The sequence below is a fragment of the Diorhabda carinulata genome, chromosome 4 (genome assembly GCF_026250575.1).
Source record: "Diorhabda carinulata isolate Delta chromosome 4, icDioCari1.1, whole genome shotgun sequence".
In the NCBI taxonomy this organism is placed as follows: domain Eukaryota; kingdom Metazoa; phylum Arthropoda; class Insecta; order Coleoptera; family Chrysomelidae; genus Diorhabda; species Diorhabda carinulata.
Window position 1 is genome coordinate 4,522,870 of NC_079463.1, and position 11,692 is coordinate 4,534,561.

Consider the following 11,692-nt stretch of genomic DNA (forward strand, 5'->3'; position numbering starts at 1 on the left):
AACTCCCTTGTTATATCACCGCTCATTTATTTTTATGTAACGCTTGTTTGGGACCACGAAGGCACACGAAATTTTGAACATCTGTTACCGATGTCTATCGCAAATTTCGTTCTTCTTCAGATTTTTCATATGAAACCGTAAATTTTCTTGAATTTCTAGTTTGCTACCGTATCCCATTGAAAGAACTTACGGAGGGAGACCATGGAGTTAATATTAAAGATAATCTGAGCTAGAGTAGCAATTTCTGTTATAAGGGAAACTATTTAACACAATTACTTGACAAAGTAATGACAGTTATTACGAAAAATAACCGCAATTGTAAAATTAAAAAGTACTTCTCATTGGACATGAATAACAGAGAATACAGTAGATATTCTGTGTTTTAAATTTAAATGAACCGCGAAAATAAATTAGTTCTGCCACGTACAATCGAGGGCACTGGCATCGAGAATCCTTTATGTTGTTTCCACTAAATAAAAACGAAGGTAACCTAACCTAACCTAACCTAACCTAACGAAGCTTATACTTATTCTTATGGTATGTTCTGTGTCATTCAGTATGCATCGTACTCTAGATCTGCCACTTTCTAACCTAATTTGTCTTTGAGGAGGTCTTTTTGCAAAGAACGCCCACATAAAATGTAATAATATTAAACGATGTATGCAAAGAAAAACACGTAATGGTCCAGAGATCGAAGAAATAATATTTTCTAATTGTAAAATTTCCAGCGAGTTTCGTAAATATGATTTAATAAGAAACTCGTAAATTGGGACTTTATTGAATGGATATAATAAATTCCTAGTTGATAATTGAAAAGTTCGTTCAAGTTGTCGGTGTTTCATTATTAATTTTTTATCTCTCGTATGTTAATTCTGTATAGCCGAGTTGGGTACGGCATAATTTAAAAAACTGTATATATTTGATTTAAAGCAAATACGCCGAAATAAATTTCTCTGTTGACAGTGCGAATTTTAATACTTGTGAGTAAATTGAATCATATACAGGGAATGCTCAAAAAATCGCCGTTTTTAATTCCCAATTTACTAAATTAATAATAAACATTAGGCTGCAATTTAGCAACGTAACCTGTTGATCCAAATGTACTACCTATATAGTAATAACCTTAATTACATAATTTGTACTGCTTGCGTATCCTCTAGTTTCCGGAACCACTGCGAAGGTTAGTGTAAACTAAGCATACCAAATAAATATTCATTTCTCAGTATGTAATCTATATTCGTAGTTTCTGTCGGTTTCATAGTTTGTGATTGGTAATAAAATCAAAGTTATTACTATAAAATATATATTTGGCGCAGTCGGTAGGATTATAACGAAAGATATCCAACGCGGAAAACTATTAGTTATTTTATTAGTGAAGTGAGAATCGAATCAATAAAAGTTCCATCCAAAGAAATCCAAGACCAAGGACAAATGAAAATCGTACTATTAGTGGAACTATTTTCATTTATTTATTTATTGTATATGTTAGCCTCCTCTAGTACTTTTTCTTTCTTTAGTGATAACGAGAACTAACTAGAGTTAACTTCAAATACCGAAAAGTTTGAGATAATTTTTTTCAAAAGACAGTAATATAGAAATGGCAAATCTTTTTAATTTAAGTGAAGTTAGTGCCTAAACCATTCCAGATTTTGTTGGTTACGAAAATAAGCTGCAATTTTTATTAAAAAATATCGATAGTAATATGAATCGGGGGGTGTAATTTGGGCGCTAACCATCCTTCTTTACCTGTCTGACCAAGAAGGGTAGATAATCCGACATGTATTTTCGGCGCTAAGAAGTGCAGGTAGGTCGAGTCATAAAATAACCCAATAAAGGGAAAGTTGAGAGATTTTTAAGTAGGTTATTTTATATGTAATATGTACTTAAGTACTAAATAAAAATATAAAGAAATATAAAATTTACTTTATTCTGTAGAGTGTTACAAAAATGTTGTGAGGAAACTTTATTAAGGGCAGATTTTTCATTTAAAAAAAGTGAAAAGTAGCCCCCTCTAACGGTAAATTTTTTCAGACCTTAAGTGATAATAGATCATTTCTCTTATAGGAAAATCTAAAAATACAAAAATATATCTTATTATAAATGTCGGTGATTTAATAAATAACTGTATTTCATAAATCATGTACTTCAGTCGGTTAGGGCCCAAAATACACATTGGATTAAAATGACCCTTCGGTCTTGGCGTCTAGTTTACATGTTGTAAAAAGTACATTAATCCTTTAGCGCCCAAATTACATCTGCCTATATGAATAATTGTAAATTTTGAAAACTAAATCATCTACGTAGAATTCAAATATAAAAAAATATTTATTATAATTATGTATGCTGTTCCCAATGTGTTTATAATCTCAAATTTTCTGCAGTTTTTGATGATCTCACCCCCTTGGATTTTGGTTTTCTAGCGTTGAACCGGTTTCTTCACATTTACTGACCTTATCATGACATTTGCGCTAACAGGAAACTAATTCTGAAAAATATAGTTTTATGTGTTTAATATCAGTTTTATCTAATTTTAGAAAGTTTTACTAATAAATCGAGTTTATAATACCCTCATACCCAAAGTATTTTTACAAAACATGTTTTTTTACCGCATAGTTGTTACATTTGGACAAATTGTAAAATTTGAACGATAATGAGATGCAAACCTATTCAGTTGGAATTTGGGATTTAATCCGCTCAGGCCATTTTAATCTCTTTTTGAGAAATCTTCGTTTGAAACATATTTATTCAATAGCTTTATCAATTTGGTTTTTCCCAGTTTCAGATATATTTTATAAAATAGTCATTTGAACTTAATTTCTTTTTCTAATCATTAGTATTCTCTTTCTAATTTGAGTTCAAGTATTTTCTTTTTTCTTGAGACCAAAATTCTTTGACAAACTTAACAAATTTAACCGAAAATACCGTTCAAATAATCAATACCGCTTAAGATAAATATTCCAAACTATATAATTAAAATTCTAATTATTAATTTATTCAGTTAATTTCCCGACTTTATTTTAAATCCTTTTAAAACTGAAATAAGTTGATAATTGAAATCATACAGTGTTTTTTGTAATCTTAGATTTCGTTCTCAATTTACTATTTGTTGTTGAATATTTTTTAAAAACCAAACTTTGTTATCATTTATAGTGAGTTCGCCCAGTTTTTTTACGTTTTCTTTTTTATTTTCTATTTATTATTCCGTTAATTCGTTGTCTAATTTCTAATGTTATTTGTTCATCCACTTAATAGCTTCCATAATTGTTGCTTGCTTTTTCTTCCATACTATTTATACAGACAAAATTCGTAGAGACGTAAAATTCCAAGGTGTAAGATTTCCCAAACGAAACTAATAAAACAATAATACCCTATTATTCGAAGGGATAAATTTCAGTTATTGGTCGTCAAAATGTTCTAGCGCTCGGGAATTGTTCAGGATAGAAAGAGAATTGGAATAAAGAGTAAGTTAAGACGCAATAGGAATTTTTATGGTCCCGACATATCAGCATTACCGATAAAATAAGTAATTTTACGTTAAAAAATGTGTGATCACATAATTTAATGGTCAGTTTTTATTTTCTGATTTTTTAATGATTCGTAAGCAAAATTCGATTAACCAAACTAAAGAGTTCCTGAAAACTTTTTGTTTATTTGAGCTCGACGGATTTTACATTTTCTTTGTTCCCCAACGTATATTGAAAGAGAAACCTTTATTTTCAAAATGGTTTTTACCAGCGAATTGAATTTTATCACAGTTTTAATTTATTCGGCACAAACATTCATTTCATCAATACTTATACACGAATTATCTCAAATGATTTATTGATATAAACTCAAAGCCTCACTTAAACATTTGCGAATTTGTCTCTTAACACGTAAACCGCCGAATTGTAACAAATAAAACAGTTTCATATCGTTCACTAAGATATTCAAATATGAACCAAAATTCAATTTTTGCCACTATTGCACCTCTGATCCTAAACGCAATAATTTTATCATATTCTGCGAACTAAAGTAGATTTTGGAACAATATTCGAGGATAATGACGTAGTGGTACAAGATTTTGATCCTGGGGAACCTGCAAATAAAGGAGATATAAGGAACTGAATTTCGGAAGTTTTTGAGTTCCATCCGAATTTTTGCTGCTAGATGGCAGCATCTTTTAGGTTTGAGTACGTGTAGTGGGCGGTTCCACTGTAACTGAGCTACTTACAGATTCCTCGAACGGCGTCTAAACGGTGCCGTGGTTAGGTTACGTTTGGTTAAATTGAGCTAGATTAAGTTAGGTTAGGTTGGGAGAAGATGCCTGTTTTCGATTTTCTATTCTTTTGTGGACCATTTTATCGGTCGCGCGAATCGTAATTAGTAAAAAAAAAACCCTTATCTACATCGACCTCTCCGTAAGCGAAATATAATTAATCACTTTCTCATTTTCATGTACATTATTTATGTGAAATTTCATCAGGATTGGAGGTAGGTGATATACTAAACTCAATACAATTCATTTGGTCCACAGAGCCACAAATGACAGTTCAAAAGAGACATTAGCAAACAGCGCAATAAATATTTCAAGTGTAAGAAGATAAAATTTAAAAAAAATCGTTGTAAAGTCCTCTGGGTGAGCAAACGTTTAAATATTTGGGACTACTGTGATTGAAGAAATGAGTGTTATGGAGGTTTGAAGTTTTTTTCGTGTTCTTATAGCTTTTTTTCTGAATTAGTTTTGTAACCTCACCTTCCCTTGCTGGATACTTTTTTTCAAAACAATTTTAATCAACAAATAAATTTATTAAACAAAATAGTATCAATTGTGTATCCAAAAGAGCACAAGCACAAAGCAGTTGTAAATTAAAAACACTGGGACTTATCTATGGAAAACAGGAATAGTTGCAGCCTTCAACTGAATCCCAGCTGTTGAGGTTGAATTTAATGGGATGGTGGTGTACTGGTTGAGTGCTTGGTGTGGTTGAACTTCAGCCTGGCAGCTGTAGAACTGCGGAAAAAAATAAAATGAGGAACACAGATGGAAATTACTAAAGAAATTGGATTTATATTTTTTGAAAATATAATCAAACAGGAATCTGCTGTATTCTATTCGTTCTGTTTCCAACATAAACAGAAAATACGAATTTACATGAAAAATTCAAAATTTGCTTAGAATAAAAGGAAATTAATAAAGATAACTAGAATGTTTGAGCACTATATATATAAAAAGCAAAGTTAAAAAGATATTTAGAAAATTTACCAGTGAATGTAAAGAATAATATCACATCAAATTTTACTAAATTTACTTTGATTTTAATACTTTTAGAGTGTAGATAGAGGACGATTTAGTAAGGAAACTGAAGTTTAATTTAATTCTACTAATGAATTTTTTTTAATTCGACATCAACATAACATGAGTTAAATTGCTTTATGATTTCTCTTCATGACGGCTGTAATAAAATGAATTTAATTAGATTCTTTCTTATATTTAAAACAACAATAGAAACTATTTTCTTAGCTATTATGATGACGGCAACTGGATTTTCTCGAGGCTAAATATAATTAATATATCTTTTCGCATAAAAGAATGGAGTTAATTATTTTCATGAATGTTTTCTCTTTGAATACTTTGCTAAAAACCGTAAATTTTTTAATATTAAATCATTCCATTAATGAGCAATCCTCATTATAAACATTAGTCCAAATGAGGTTTTGAAATTTTTGAAGTAAATTGTGATTCAAATATTAGATGCTGATGATGACAAAGTTAAAAAACATTTGGTTGAGGAATATGAAGGATTTTAAATAAGTAAAAGTTTTCCCAGCAGTAATTTCATATTAATATTATTTTTCTTCTAAATTATTCTCATTTTGCGATCTCAATATTCTGCAAATGGTATATGAAATGTTAATTTAGTATAGTTGTTTACCGCTTTCATGATTGTGAAGTTATACTCAAAAAGTTGGGTAACTTCATAGCATCAAAAATATTAAGTGCTGTCCAACTTCGAACTGAACTTACTAATTAAAGTTTACATCGGCGTGCATTTGACAATTTAACCAATTATTGATGTTTATATAGAGGATAATTCAAAACAATCAATTGTTTTGTGTGATCATTGAAACAACGTCAACAAAAATTAGACTAAATTGGGCAAATAAATATTTTATTATGGATTGATTATAAGGGTATTTTTTGTGCTGAAAACATATTAGATAGCTGTGGGATTATCAAGAAATGACCTACAGGACGTACAATAATTTACTTTATTTTTGGTTAGGTTATTTTTTCATATTTCTACGAGAATCTATGAGTTTTCTGGTCTAAAACGATTGTTAATAGGGGTGGTGAATCAAGCTTTTTTAATAATATTCGTTCGTTTGTTAACGAAAAACGAAGTATTTGTGAATGTTGATGGTAATAGTGTGTTCACTATGAATATAAGCAACCATTAGTTTCTAGAACGTGCTTTGACGTAGCGAAACTGCCAACTTATCATCACTAATATAATCACTTTATATTTTATATTGTTCAAAATGGTGACCACCCTATAAGTTTCTGAAATGATATTTAGAATTGAATAATCTTCTTAAATTCTCGCAGTTACTGAGTTTCAGTCTCTGAAGACGATACTTAGTTATCGAAACGCGCGTCAGTATAATTTTTGGTGTAGTGGTGGAGTAAACAGTGTGTTCAGTATGATGATAAAGTTATTGAGAGTACAAAGTTTACCAAGAAGATAACTTGGTTATTGTAATTGAAATTGTAACATTAAATGACTTACAAAACAAAACTATTTAAATACTATAATTTCGATAGTGTAAACAGTGTGTTCATCATATTTTTGCAACTAATAACTATCCAAGGTAATATATGCGCCTCCTTGTATCCTTATAATTCATTGAACGTGACAGAAACCCGATTAAATTTCAGCATAAATATTCGTACGAAGATGACAGCGTAATGTGTTTTGGGGAGACAATATTTATCTGTGTTTATGTCCGAAAACGATAAATTTCAATAGATAATACTGACGCACGATCGGACATTCTCAATATTTTTATTCTCTGACCATACATTTTGTTTCGAATTCTTTAAATTGAATATATGAATTTCGTACGTGTAGTAATTTATAGTAAATTTCACAAATCACCCTGTAAATTAATATAGAAGAGGAGTTGACACTGGTAAAAGTATTGAAAGTTTCCCTATGGCTAACCTTGTATACAATAACATATAAACTTGATTTAAATCCGGATAGCTCGTGATCGTAACTGACGGAAACGACATTGCATAAAAGACTATCTGTAGTTTTAAGACGATGTACAATCTAAGCAAAACAAATCAAATCAATTTCCAGGAAGACGTCGATATCCCATAGACAATCGCAAATTGTACTTCAGAATATATATCAATGGAAATCGTTTTGATCTAAACATTGTTTATTTATTTTTCGTAAAAATGTCAATCTGTCAATATTTACTCGTAGTTCTATGAAGAAAAATTAAAATGGTTGTCAGGAGGTAAAGAATAAGAATGAAAACAGTTGAGTTGAGTTTACAAGTTGATAATGTACTTACTTTTTAGTTTCCGATGTAAAATTAATTAAAAAGTCTAATTAGTTCTTAAAAGAACTGATTTTAACAATAAATACACGTTCAATATAAAAATTCGCTTAAGTCCTTGGTTAGGTTAAGTTAGTGTTGCTGCTACTCGCCGGTAGCAGTGATGGGGAACGTGTGAATGTTCGCCGTTTTTTATTTCTGTAAATTGTTAGTTTTTGACAAACGTATTTTTTACATCGAGGTATATTGATTGTTTTTTGTTTAGTTTATTCAAACGAAATTATTTTTTATTAAACTTAAACTAGTGTTACACTATATGATACTATTTTGTTTAGTTTTTTTGTAATGTGTCTCCAGCACTTATTCAGCTCTATATGTATATAAAAAACATTTTAATTTGAAATTATGCTAATGAATCATGAGCTCCAATATTATTTTCCTCATCCTCATGATCGAATTCAATCATTAATTCATTCAATCACCCAGCACAAATTAAAAGCTCTCCGAAACGTGGCATGGAACGATTCCACTAGGGTTTTGCAACAGTTGCACAACGGTTTCATCGGCGACCCTTGTCTCTTTTTTCTATTATTACTGTCAATTTAAAGAAACCATTGCGTATGTCTTGAAGTTGGACTTGTGAATAAGACAATCGATCTTTGATAAATCGTAGATTCCGTCAGGTAATGGAAAACTTCCACCGATCCTACTATATCTGTCTATAGTTTAAATTTACTTTTTGATTAAATAAATCGTGACATTAATGCAATTAGTTATATTTTCCTTCGACTTTTTATATCGTAAACCTTTTTATATGTTTTCCGTGATGATTTATCTTGATTTTAGTTCTTTTTTGATATAAAATGGTGTTGACTCGATCAAAATTAAAGTATAAGTATTTGATCATATTTGTTGAAGATTATTAAGATTCTTCTCTTCAGACTGGAGTATTTTGTTTGCCGTTTTTATTTTGTTTATCATATAATCATCCAACCTTCAACAGATCTTGCTCTTATGTAATCGGTTTTTTAACCACTGTAAAGTTTTTTCCGCTGTCACTTCTACTTGAACATGTCTGGTTCATTTTTCATCAGACCAATACCCATCATTGGGGAACAAACTAAATCACATCTTTTTTTTGGATTAAAAAATATTCACAAGTGTTCTTGGATATTAAAAGCAGACACGGAGGGTTGGTGGTTCTCTCAACTCGTTGAACCAAGTCATCTGAAAAGACAGATTTGCGTTCTCGGCCCCCTTCATCTTTAAACTTTCGACACCATTCACGCACAACACCATCACTCATGAAGTTTTTCCCATACACATGAGTCATTCTCCGATGGATTTACAATTTGGCAGGAGTATCAATAATGGCGGATATGTTTACGTGGCTGTAGCATAACGCCGACTGACGCCTGAATGTCAACAATGGTGGAATGTATAGAGCGAGTACTTCGCAGTCATCTACAGGGCATTCTGCCGTGTAGTGTCTGCACGGAGCGATCGGAGGTTGAAAAAAAAGCTCGTATTATGATGGAGGGGTGAAAACGAACAAAAAAAAATTTTTATATGTAGGTCATTTAACTAAATGTGGAATAAACTGCGAAAAGCGTGATAAAAAAGTGATGTAGATTACTGCGATTTGTATTCAGATATGTCAGTGAAAAAATTAATAAAAATAAAAATATCCAAAAACGTAAAAAAAGTAAACTCTGGTGGTTGTTAATAGTTAGGTTAAGCTTTAGGTACTTACCGATATTTTTAGAATGTCACGAGCAAACTTTAATTACAGAAGTAACTTCGATTATACTTATAATTTTCGTTCACTTTTTTAATTTAAAATATTTTTCAAATTAGCAAAACAAAACGTTTGACAACACTGTCACTTGTGGAAACATGGAACACCAAGTTTAAATTTTTGTTATATTGCAATTTGATTTCATTTGTATGTTTATTCAGTTATTTTTATGTTTGTTTTGTAGTTTTTACAAGCTTTTGTCTACAATTTTTTGACAATAAAGCAGCCAGCTTTTTTCATGAGCATGATCAAACGCTAGATAACAAGGAAAAGATGGTTAATCAAAATCACATAAAAACATGTATCTGTATAATATGTATGTCATTTGTTATATTTAATATATTTTTCCGACGATAAAATATTTTTATGACACAATCATGTGAAATTGAGACTGATTGTCGACGTGAAGAGGATTTATTCGAGAATTACGGAGACATTTCATAAAATGTTTATGGAATATGGTTAAAGATTTGTTACATGGGATATTCCGTGTAACGGCATGATGAAGTGTCGCCTTTCGCAACAGAAAAGGGGCGTAAATAATAGGGCAGATGACAGCTTCAAGATTTAGGGATTTTGTAACTTAATTGTGCAAATAATTTTTCTAATATAATGAAAAATAATAGAAAGAAAAGACATTTATCTGCATTACAGTATAGTACGTATGGAAGGTGGAAACAAGTATGAGAAGTATGAACAAAAGATACTAAAAATTGTTTGATTAAAAACAAAGTAAAAAAAGATAATGTGAAATTTGGATTCATCTATCATTGGTTAGCAAGTTAATCAATGACTGGAATTGTTAGTGTAAAGTTTCTTTACATGTTGGTGATGAGATGAGAAAGACCAATAATTCTTGAAATAAAAGCGACTTTTCCATTGTCTGTTTTTCGCATAAAGCATCGCAGATTATACAATCAAAAGCAACAAAGACATTCGACTTTAACTCACTGGTCCTTTTACAGCTAATGAATTAGTAATTTTGAATTCGTCCAGATAGGATGCAGATAACTTTTTGATATGGTAAATTCGGCCAAAAGACATTACAAATTACTTTTATTACCTATAAGCTTATAAAACGTAATCTATAGATTGTAGATAAAGTTTACTTCGTTTGTAACTTTAAACTACATCGTTAATTTGAGATATTCTGCTATTTAGGTAAGTTAATTAGCAGATCAGATGCATTTTCAAATTGCGCATCAATGGTGTAGCAGCTGAGACATTTCAATTAGAACTACTTTACTTCAAATATTCGGATTATATAATGGATATGAACATACATCGTTTCCTTTCAAGTATTTAATTACGAAGGAGAAGATGTATTTTCACTATAGATTGAAAAGGCTTTACATTTCAGAGCGTAACGTCTATAAATGATCAACTGGATTATATACCAGGATAACATTATCCTTGTTTATGAATGTAGCACGAAGAAGTGTTTGATTTTAAGTACATGAAGTTATTTTGGGTTTCTGCCCCTCCTATTTATATTATTTAGAACAACTTAGCTTATGATTGACATTAATGAAAAACTCTTAAAAGTTTTGGTGTGTAGATGATATTTTGCTCAAAAACGGAAGGATTTAAAAGTAGTCTATATTAGTTGTTTTTTTGTTCTAATAGCAATAGTATTGAGAATGTAAAGCATCACAGAATTAGAGACTAGTCATTACAAGTTATGATATATTTGAATTGATGCATAGGAATTTTTATGAAACACTCTTTGTAGCTTTCCACCGGTTTTGCCACATTGTTTTCTAGCAATTTGCGTTAAAAATTCAGTTTAAAACACATATTATACTCTACATAAAGATTCCAACGTTTTTTCTATGATCAAAATCATATTTGGTATTTGTCTTCAGTTAAAACATTTATAGATAGAACCACGGCTACAAATTCTATAATTTCCTCTCTACCAACTGGATTAGTTCGTTTGAGGTATGAATTTACCTTGAGGAATAGAAATAAAATATTGGGACAATAGAGTGGGTGCGAAACGTAGAGTGTATTGCCATCATTAGGGTTTTTTCATCATCATCAACATTACCTTCAGTTGTCATTTTAACGTTTACACTTTTGTTAGAATTTCTCCAATTATTTGTATACATTACCGACTATTGATAGGTTTTAGGGTGGTTATCAAATATCTTATTGCTCATCAACATTTCACTCATTCAGCTTCTTTAATCGATTTTTTTCTTCTTGCATTTGTGTGAACTATTGACACCATCTTTGTGAAAATCCTGATGGAACCTCTTGTATGAGCATTTATGGTTAAGTAAATAAATTTAAAACAAAACAGTAAGAGATTCCAAAATATTCTAAACACCTTTACGTCTA